Source organism: Schistocerca serialis, chromosome 9, assembly GCF_023864345.2.
Source record: "Schistocerca serialis cubense isolate TAMUIC-IGC-003099 chromosome 9, iqSchSeri2.2, whole genome shotgun sequence".
Taxonomy (NCBI): Eukaryota; Metazoa; Arthropoda; class Insecta; order Orthoptera; family Acrididae; genus Schistocerca; species Schistocerca serialis.
The window spans coordinates 376,312,822-376,324,728 of NC_064646.1; positions in this window are offsets into that span (position 1 = coordinate 376,312,822).

An 11,907-nucleotide genomic window follows, 5' to 3' on the forward strand; every position below is an offset into this window, starting at 1 on the left:
GCTTTCAATGATTTACCACCTATGGCATAATCGTACTGGAATGGATTTCTGCCCCTATGTATGCGCATTATATTACATTTATCTACGTTTAGGGAAAGCTGCCAGCTGTCGCACCATGCATTAATCCTCTGCAGGTCCTCCTGGAGTACGTACGAGTCTTCTGATGTTGCTACTTTCTTGTAGACAACCGTGTCATCTGCAAATAGCCTCACGGAGCTACCGATGTTGTCAACTAAGTCATTTATGTATATTGTAAACAATAAAGGTCCTATCACGCTTCCCTGCGGTACTCCCGAAATTACCTCTACATCTGCAGATTTTGAACCGTTAAGAATGACATGTTGTGTTCTTTCTTCTAGGAAATCCTGAATCCAATCACAAACCTGGTCCGATATTCCGTAAGCTCGTATTTTTTTCACTAAACGTAAGTGCGGAACCGTATCAAATGCCTTCCTGAAGTCCAGGAATACGGCATCAATCTGCTCGCCAGTGTCTACGGCACTGTGAATTTCTTGGGCAAATAGGGCGAGCTGAGTTTCACATGATCTCTGTTTGCGGAATCCATGTTGGTTATGATGAAGGAGATTTGTATTATCTAAGAACGTCATAATACGAGAACACAAAACATGTTCCATTATTCTACAACAGATTGACGTAAGCGAAATAGGCCTATAATTATTCGCATCTGATTTATGACCCTTCTTGAAAATGGGAACGACCTGCGCTTACTTCCAGTCGCTAGGTACTTTACGTTCTTCCAGCGATCTACGATAAATTGCTGATAGAAAGGGGGCAAGTTCTTTAGCATAATCACTGTAGAATCTTAAGGGTATCTCGTCTGGTCCGGATGCTTTTCCGCTACTAAGTGATAGCAGTTGTTTTTCAATTCCGATATCGTTTATTTCAATATTTTCCATTTTGGCGTCCGTGCGACGGTGGTTACCACGATTGTCTTACATTTCTCCACTCCACATATAATTCCAAATCACTATTTTATTCATTTAATATATCTTTTTGTTCTTCTAACTTTTTAATGTTGATTCCCCACACCACATTACCATCGACAAATAGCAATAACTTCATCTCTCTTCCTGTATGACCTTCTTGTGTCTCATTAACACTTCTATCCATCACCATTATAAATAATAATGTTGTTGTCGTGCACAAACAACAACATTATTAATTATAAATATAAATATTTATTATATATAATTATTTATGATTATAAATAATAACGGTGACACCAAAATCCCTACTTTTTTTCCATTTAGGATATTTACTTGCTCTTGTAGCTCCTTAATGTTGGTTCCCCATCCCACAATATCATCGGAAAATAACAGTAACTTCATCTTACTTCTTTTATGAGCTTCTTTAGAGTCTTCCACACTTCCATCCATCACCATTTTATATAATAATAGTGACACTACACTTCCGTGTATCGACCTATTAATGTTCCTAAACCAACTACATCTTCCAACTTTGGTCTGCACACAGCTGAAGCTGTGACGTGTTACTTGTTTATGCCAATAAAAAACGAAATATTCATTTCCGATCATTATTTTCTAATTTCTAAATATTCAGAGTAGTGTTCTCTAAAATCTGTATAATTCAGGCCCCAAGAGATTGGGATTCTCTATAGCCATTCACAGAGAAACATCACTCAATGCGGGAGATTGCATTCAACGTTAGACGCCTGCGCGAATTTACTTTCGTTAGTTGTCAGCAACACACAGGACTTAGGTTAGGTTACGTTAGGTTAGGTTAGGTTAGGTTAGCGCTAGCGTAATTGAAATTATTGGTTTTGTGGCACGCAGGTTCCACCATTTTCCTGGTCAAATTTTCGTCATTCCTGACTCCTAACACAATTTGTGCTATCCTTCCAACGTCGATGTAAAATAGGAGCCCTTCATATAATCCAAGAAAGAAGGAGTTCTGATCAGTGGTGGAAGAGATGGTGTGCAGTTTTGCAACGCAAGAGAACGTACAAAACTCCACAGAATCCTTTTTTTTAGGCGGTTTCATAGTGTTTCTCTAAATAAGTTGTATTATAACTTGAAGAAACCACGCGTGAAATATTTATCATAAAAATCCATCACTCAGTGTCATAGAAACACGTTGGACAGATGAACATCAAATAACTTGACAATTAGCTGATGTAGACTTGTGGGAAAGAAACTAACAACTACCTCAATAGACGTTTATGAAGTATCTTACGAATTTTTCAGTAGAATTAAAACAATGTTCCGAAAATGTGCTGAGTTCTTACAAGTGTTTTTGACTGTCAACTCTGATTCAGATGAAGGAAGAGCAATCACTTCTGGAAGAATAAAACTTTCTGGCCTATAAGATGTTCCCAAGAGCGCCGTTTTTTTCACCATTCCTCAAATGAACGTTCTCAGAGCCCATAATTTTATACATCACGTGTAGAGTGGAAACAGCCTCCAGTGAAAACCAGGCCGTTATTGAGATGAGGTGATAACGACCGCGTTATTTCCCTTAGCGCCTGTAAAGAGCTCGCAGCAGTAAAAGTGGACACAGGGAAATGCGGTAATAACTACGGCAGTAGTAAAATGAAGCGTAGATCCTCCCTTAATTTTGCTTTCGCGTTCCCTGAAGTCCGAAACCGAACGCTCCATTTTTCAGATTAGGTAATTCCAGTTGGGTAAACCATTACCCGAGGCGCCCGTCGCGATATGAAAGTATCGCTAGCGCCGCCCGTAAATACGCAATTTCGTGCTTAAACAAATGCGGACAGCAGTTTGTTATTCCGGTACGTTTACGGCTAGTCGCGCCAGTAGTGGCACTGTAGCGAAATGATTCCGCCGCGGCGAGGCGCGCCGCTACAAACGACGAGATCGTTTTTATTTTCCGCCGCTGCTGGGGGTAATTAAACCGAGCGCCGTCGTTTACGAGCTGTGTCTGTGCGCAGCAGATGGGAGAGATATTTTTTTTTGTTTTTTTGGTACGTGGGAGTGAATCGAAATAGTAAATAGAGAAGCAACAACTGACGAAGAGTGGAGTGGGGTAGGTTTCTCTATTGCCGATGAATTCTCCATTCAGCTGGCAGATCGCAATACTGCTGCAATACCATCGATATCTTATATATATGGTTATTAATCCCGTTACCCAGCAGTACGGGAGTGGGTTGATATCTTGCACCACGTTATACAATTTTGATTAAAAATCACTACGTATTATAAAATAAACCTTACAGCTTTTTAAGGGATGTATAAGATACGCTATCTGATTAAAAGTTTCCGGGCATATATAAGTGTACGTAAATACGGAGTCGCACACACTTCGCCTTTACGAAAATCTGCTGGGAACACTTTCAACAAACACGAAATCACGAAAACTTTACTGAATCTAGTAATCTTTTTCAGTTTTGTTTCTTTGGTTAAATAATATTTGTAGGGGCACAATTTCAGTTTTTGTGTGCTTTAAATGACTGAATAAATCATTATGTATTACAATATAAGCGTTTTGGTGTTGACTAAATCAATCATTCAGAAAAATTTAATTTTTTTACCATTTTATTGGTATTTTGTTTAATGCATCGTATATACAGGGTGAGTCACCTGACGTTACCGCTGGATATAGTTCGTAAACCACATCAAATACTGACGAACCGATTCCACAGACCGAACGTGAGGAGAGGGGCTAGTGTAATTGTTTAATACAAACCATACAAAATGCGTTTTTTTTAAATGGAACCCCGTTAGTTTTGTTAGCACATCTGAACATATAAATAAACACGTAATCAGTGCCGTTTCTTGCATTGTAAAATGTTAATTACATCCGGAGATATTGTAACCTAAAGTTGACGCTTGAGTACGACTCCTCCGCTGTTCGAGCGTGTGTATCGGAGAGCACCGAATTACGTAGAGATCCAAAGGGAACGGTGATGGACCTTAGGTACAGAAGAGGCTGGAACAGCACATTACGTTCACATGCTAAAACCTTTTTATTGGTCTTTTTCACTGACGCACATGTACATTACCATGACGTGGAGGACGCATAAATTGGCCAGCCCGTCCTCCTGACCTTACACCTCTGGACTTCTTTCTGTGGGGTACGTTAAAGGAGAATGTGTACCGTGATGTGCCTACAACCCCAGAGGATATGAAACAACGTATTGTGGCAGCCTGCGGCGACATTACACCAAATGTACTGCGGCGTGTACGACATTCATTACGCCAGAGATTGCAATTGTGTGCAGCAAATGATGGCCACCACATTGAACATCTATTGGCATGACATGTCGGGACACACTCTATTCCACTCCGTAATTGAAAACGGAAACCACGTGTGTACGTGTACCTCACCCCTCATGGTAATGTAGATGTGCGTCAGTGAAAAAGACCAATAAAAAGGTTTTAGCATGTGAACGTAATGTGCTGTTACAGCCTCTTCTGTACCTAAGGTCCATCACCGTTCCCTTTGGATCCCTACGTAATTCGGTGCTCTCCGATACACACGCTCGAACAGCGGAGGAGTCGTACTCAAGCGTCAACTTTAGGTTACAATATCTCCGGATGTAATTAACATTTTACAATGCAACAAACGGCACTGATTACGTATTTGCTTATACGTTCAGATGTGCTAACAAAACTAACGTGTTTACATTTAAAAAAACGCAGGTTTGTGTTAAAAAACATACTTCCGTGCATATTTGTATGGTTTGTATTAAACAATTACACTTGCCCCTCTCCTCACGTTCGGTCTGTGGAATCGGTTCGTCAGTATTTGATGTGGTTTACGAAATATAGCCAGCGGTAACGTTAGGTGACTCACCCTATATAGGTAAAGTCGCGTTACTTATTGATGCTTCTATAAACTGTGACCAAAGGATCACACGATAATACTACTTTTGCAGAGAGACTTGCTGCTAGTCATGAAAGCAGACCAACGACAGTATCGAGCTAATGTTCCAAATAGACTATTACTATCTGTGACTTACTTCAGACATGCATGCACGTGCGAAGGGACAAACACTACTACGACTTACAACTACATGGAATGAAGAAATGTGGTCGTAATTGTATTCACAATTACGCGGCATATTTGAAAAGTCGGTGCAAAAATAAAAACTACTTACGTGTTTGGGGTAAACCTTTTTTATTTTTCGACATACTCTCCTTATAGACTTATACACTTCGTCCAACGCTATTCTAATTTGTTGATCCCTTCCGAATAATAGTAATTGCCCAAGTCTGAAAAATAGCTATTAGTTGCTGCAATCACCTCCTCGTTTGAATAAAATCTTTGTCCCGCCAGCCATTTCTTCAAATTGGGGAACAAATAGTAGTCCGAGGGAGCCAAGTCCGGAGAACAGGGGGGGATGTGAAATGAGTTGGAATCCTGTTTCCAATAATTTTGCGACAACAACTGCTGAGGTGTGTGCTGTTGTATTGTCGTGATGGAAAAGGACTTTTTAGCGGTGCAATCGCCGGCGTTTTTGTTGCAGCTCGGTTTTCAAACGGTCCAGTAACGATGAATAATATGCACCTGTAATAGTTTTACACTTTCCAGATAGCCGATGAGGATTATCCCTTGCGAATCCCAAAAGGCAGTCGCCATAACCTTTCCGGACGAAGGAATGGTCTTCGCCCTTTTTGGTGCAGGTTCTCCCTTGGTAACCCATGTTTAGATTATTTTTTGGTCTCAGGCGTATAGTATTGTATCCATGTTTTAACCACAGTGACGCTACGACGCTTAAAGTCTTGTGGATTCTTCCTGCACAGCTGCAAACCATCCTAGCAACACTTCACACGATTCCGTTTTTGGTCAAGCGTGAGCAATCGCGGAACCAATCTTGTGGGTAGCTGTCTCATGTCCAAATGTTTATGCAAAATATTATGTACCCGTTCATTCGAGATGCTCACAGCATTAGCAATCCCACGCACCTTAACTCTTCTGTCATCCATCACCATATCACGGATTTTATCAATAATTTCTGGAGTCGTAACCTCCAAAGGGCGCCCAGAATGTTCAGCATCACTTGTGCCCATATGGCCACTTCGAAAATTTTTAAACCACTTATAATCTGTTCTAATCGAAGGTGCAGAGTCACCGTAATGTTTATCAAGCTTCTCATTAGTCTCCTGAGGCGTCTTGCCTTTCATAAAGTCTTTAATCGCGACACGAAATTCTTTTTCGTCCATTTTTTGACAATCACTCGACTTCCTTGATTTACACGAATGCCAAACATAAAGAAATAGACCAATATGGCTGAAACTTGGTGTGCATTTTTTCCAAAGAGTATACTAACTAAACATGATCTCGATATGCGCCGGTGGTGCCATCTTTCGGATTTTGGACGGACTTTTCAACCCCACTCGCACGCTTCAGCCACAGAGTTCATTGGTGATACATGAAAATCTGTGCCAGATCGCGGCTCTAACCCCGGATTTCCCAGTAATAAATTGAGCAGCTTAAGTCTAATCATGTTTGCAACTGCGGAAACATTTCGCCTATTTCATAGAGCTGTAGATCGAAGCGGTATCTGTTCCTTCAGAAATGTATGAATGTCTGAATGACATTGCGTAATACACCGTAAAACATAGATATTGGAAAACTAGTATTTCATGCCGAGACAGCCCGCAACGATAACTGATAGTCTCTCTGTCTCCCTGTGCGGCAATCGCAGCAGTTGTGCGAGGGCGGGACGTGGACACGCGGCAGAGTATGTGGGCTTGGGTCAGTCCGGGAGGTGTGCACGGATAGCCGAAGTCGTTAAAGCGATCGCTCGCGCAAAGTGGGAAATCTGTGTTCGAATACCGGTCTAGTGCAGTTTTTCATGTTTCATCAGGAAACTGTGTAGCTTAAGTCTACTCACAGCCGTAGATCGTAACAGTATCTGTGGTTTCAGATATGCATGCATGTCTGGAGGACACTGCACGGTAGACCATAAAACACAAACACTGCAAAATAGTATTACTTGCCTAGACATGTTGCGACTGTTACAAGTAAGTCTCTCCCTGTGGGGGCAATCACAGCAACTATGCGGGGGCAGAACATGGACACATGGAGACGTATCGAGGTTTGGGGAATGGGTCATGGGGGAGGCAAATCAAAGAATGCGTTTTATTGGCAGAACACTTAGAAAATGTAACAGGTCTGCTAAAGAGACTGCCTGCACTGCGCTTCGCCGTCACCTTCTGGAATACTTCGACGCAGTCTGGAATCTTTGCCAGATAGGACTGACGGAGTACATCGAGAAAGTTCAAAGAAGAGTAGCACGTTTTGTATTATCGCGAAATAGGTGAGAGAGTGTCACTGACATGATACAGGATTTGGGGTGGAGGCCACTAAAACGAAGGCGTTTTTCGTTGTGGTGGAATCTCATCACGAAATTTCAGTCAGCAACTTTCTCCTCCGAACGCGAAAGTGTTGACGTCGACTCACATAGGGAGAAACGATCGTCATAATAAAATAAGGGAAGTTAGAGCTGTCACGGAAAGGTAGGTGTTCGTTTTTCCTGCGTGCTGATCGAGATTGGAATAATAGAGGATTATTCTGAAGATGCTTCGATGAACCCTATTCCAGGCATTTAAGTGTGATTTGCAGAGTATCCATGTAGATCTAGATGGGAAATCCGGCCCGGTGCAGATTTTCATGTCTCACTAATAAGTGGTGTAACGCAAATCTAATTACATTCGCAACTGTGAATACATTTCTTCCGTTCCGTGAGCCGTGTTAACATTGTATGATCTCATACAATGTTAAACTGTAAGTTAGTTTCATATTATTAACGCTGTTAAACTTACATCTACAATATTCCATGTGGTAACACAAAAATGTAATATCAACAGGCAAACAACTAAAAAAAAACCTGATGTAAATCACTAAAAAGCACCTGAAGATGAGCCTCCAGGGCTCGAAATGCATAGTGCAGTAAGTAAACACAACTTGTGACTGAAGGCGGTTTGTTCTTCATTTTACGAAAATAAAACAGTAGCGGACGAAACACTGGAAAACAATGGATAAAATTAAAAAAAAAACAGTATATATTCCAAAATACTGCTGCATAGCGACGTTAATGATATGGGCCTATAATATAGTGGATTACTCCTGTTACCTTTCATAAATACTGTTGCGACATGTGCAACTTTCCAATCTCTTTCGTCGAGTGGGCGATTGCATATGATTGTTAGGTATGGAGCTATTGCATCAACATATTGTGAAAGGAACCTAACTGGTATATAGTCTGGACCAGAAGAGTTGTTTTTATTAAGTGATTTAGGTTGCTTAACTACTCCGACGGCTGAAAGCAAGGGGGAAATTACAGCCGTAATTTTTCCCGAGGGAATGCAGTTTTACTGGATGGTTAAATGATGATGGCGTCCTCTTGGGTAAAAAATTTCAGGGGTAAAATAGTCCCCCATTCGGAACTCCGGGCTCGAGCGTGGAATGTCAGATCCCTTAATCGGGCAGGTAGGTTAGAAAATTTAAAAAGGGAAATAGATAGGTTAAAGTTAGATATAGTGGGAATTAGTGAAGTTCGGTGGCATAAGGTTCAAATGGCTCTGAGCACTATGGGACTTAACATCTATGGTCATCAGTCCCCTAGAACTTATAACTACTTAAACCTAACTAACCTAAGGACATCACACACATCCATGCCCGAGGCAGCATTAGAACCTGCGACCGTAGCGGTAACGCAGTTCCAGACTGAAGCGCCTAGAACCGCACGGCCACAACGGCCGGCGGTGGCATAAGGAACAAGACTTCTGGTAAGGTGAATTCAGGGTTATAAATACAAAAACAAATAGGGGTGCTGCTAGAGTTGGTTTAATAATGAATAAAAAGATGGGAGCGCGGATAAGCTACTACGAACAGCATAGTAAACGCTTCACTGCAGCCAAGATAGACACGAAGCCCACGCCTACCACAGTAGTGCAAGTTTATGTGCCAAGTAGCACCGCAGATGATGAAGAGGTTGAAGAAATGTATGATGCGATAAAAGAAATTATTCAGATACTTAAGGGAGACGAAAATTTAATGGTCACGAGGGACTGTAATTCGATAGTAGGAAAAGGAAGAGAAATTAAAGTAGTACGTGAATATGGAATGAATGTAAGGAATGAAAGAGGAAACCGCCTGGTAGAATTTTGCGCATAGCAGAATTTAATCGTAGCTAACATTTGACATTTGGTTTAAGAATCATGAAAGAAAGTTGTATACTTGGAAGAGGCCTGGAAGGTTTCAGATAGATTATATAATGGTGACAGAGATTTAGGGAAAATGTTTTAAATTGTAAGACATTTCCAGGGGAAGATGTTGACTCCGATCACAATTTATTGGTTACGAACTGTAGATTAAAACTGAAGAAACGGCAAAAAGGTAGGAATTTAAGAAGATGGGACGTGGATAAACTTGAAGAACCAGAGGTTGTAGAGAGTTTCAGAGAGATCATTAAGGAAAGATTGGCAAATACAAGGGAAAGAAATACCGTAGAAGAAGAATGGGTAGCTATGAGAGATGAAACGGTGAAGGTAGCAGAGGATCAAGTAGGTAAAATGACGAGGGCTAGTAGAAATCCTTGGATAACAGAAGAGATACTGAATTTAGTTGATGAAAGAATAAAATAAAAAAATGCCGTAAATGACGCAGGCGAAAAGAAATACAAACGTCTCAAAAATGTGCAAAACGGCTAAGCAAGGATGGCTACAGGACAAATGTAAGGTATATATCACTAGTGGTAAGATAGATACTGCCTACAGGACTAATAAAGAGACCTTTGGAGAAAAGAGAGCCACCTGTAAGAATATCAAGAACTCGGATGGAAAACCAGTCCTAAGCAGAGAAGGCAAAGGAGAAAAATAGAAGAGGAATATAGAGGGTCTATACATAGGCGACGTACATGAGGGCAATCTTATGGAAATAGAAGAGGACGTAAATGAAGATGAAATGGGAGATATGATACGGCATGAAGAATTTTACAGAGTCTGATAGACCTATGTCAAAAAAAGGCCGCGGGAGTAAACAATATTCCATTAGAACTACTGTTAACCTTGTGAGAGCCAGCCATGACAAAACTCTACCATCTGGTGAGCAAGATGCATGACACAGATGAAACACCCTCAGACTTCAAGAAGAACACAATACTTCAAATCCCAAAAATAGCAGGCGTCGACAGATGTGAAAACTACCGAACTATCAGTTTAATAAGCCACGAATGCAAAATACTAACACGAATTCTTTACAGACGAATGGAAAAACTGGTAGAAACCGACCTCGGGGAAGATCAGTTTGGATTCCATAGAAACGTTGGAACGCACAAGGCAACACCGACCCTACGACTTATCTTAGAAGATAGAATAAGGAGAGGCAGACCTACGTTTCTAGCACCTGTAGATTTAGAGAGATCTTTTGACAATGTTGAATGGAAATTATGAAGGTGACAGGGATAAAATACAGGGAGCGAAAGGCTATTTAAAATTTGTATAGATGCCAAATATCAGCAATAAGAGTCGAGGGGGATGAAAGGGAAGCATTGTTTGAGAAGGGAGTGAGACAGGGTTATAGCCTATGTCTGATGTTATTCAATCTGTATATTGACCAAGCAGTAAAGGAAAAAAAGAAAAGTTTGGACTAGAAGTTAAAATTCATGGAGAAGAAATAAAAACTCGGAGGTTTGAAGAATACATTGCAATTTTGTCAGTCAGCAAAGGACGTGGAAGAGCAGATGTACGGAATGGACAGTGTCTTGAAAAGAGGATATAAGATGAACATCAACAAAAGAATATGAGGATAATGGAACATGGTAGAATTAAATCAGGTGATGCTGAGGGAATTATATTAGGAAATGAGACACTTAAAGTAGAAGATGAGTTTTGTTATTTGGGGAGCAGAATGACTGATGATGGTCGAAGTAGAGAGGATATAAAATGTAGTCTGGCAATGGCAAGGAAACCGTTTGTGAAGAAAAGAAATTTGTTAACAGTGTAGATTGAAGTATCAGAAAGTCATTTCTGAATATATTTGTGTGCAGTGTAGCTATGTATGGAAGTGAAACATGGACGATAAATAGTTTAGACAGCATGATAATAGAAGATGTCGAAATGTGGTGCTACAGAACAATCCTGAACATTAGATGGGTAGGCCACGTAACTAATGAGGACGTACTGAACAGATTGGCGAGAAAAGGAATTTGTGGGCTAACCTGGCTAAGAAAGGGATCGGTTGGTAAGACACGTTCTGAGGCATTAAAGGATCACCAATTTAGTATTGGAGGGAAGCGTGGAGGGATACCAAGAGATGAATACAGAAATCAGATTTAGATGGATGTAGATTGCAGTAGTTACTCGGAGATGAAGAAGCTTGCACAGGATAGAGTAGCATGGAGAGCTGCATGAAACCAGTCTCTGGATTGAAGACCACACAATAACAAAACCACTATTCGAGGATATCTATTTCTAGATTACTCATGTTGTCAGGTGTTAATTAGAATTCTGGAATATTTACTTAACTGACTGTGTAATCTTACCCTCCCACACATCATCATTAAATTTCTCTTAGTCTCTTCACTAATTTTGAAAGCTACGAGTGGCGTAAGATATACAGAAGGAAAGCTTTTTACTTATCTTCATTTTCTGTTGTTATTGTTACCAGTTTTTGCGTCTAGGGGTGCATTCTCGAGCCTGAAATTTTGATTTAACGTTGTAGCTTCCTGATGACTAAATAACTGATGAAATTTGCCTGTACTACTCTTTAATCAGGTTATGCCACAAATTCCTTTTCTCACCAATTCTATTCAGTACGTTCTCATTAGTTACGTGATCTACCCATCTAATCTTCAGCATTCTTCTGTAGCCCCACATTTCGAAAGCTTCTATTCTCTCGTTGTCTAAACTATTTATCGTCCATGTTTCACTTCCATACATGGCTACACTCCATATAAAT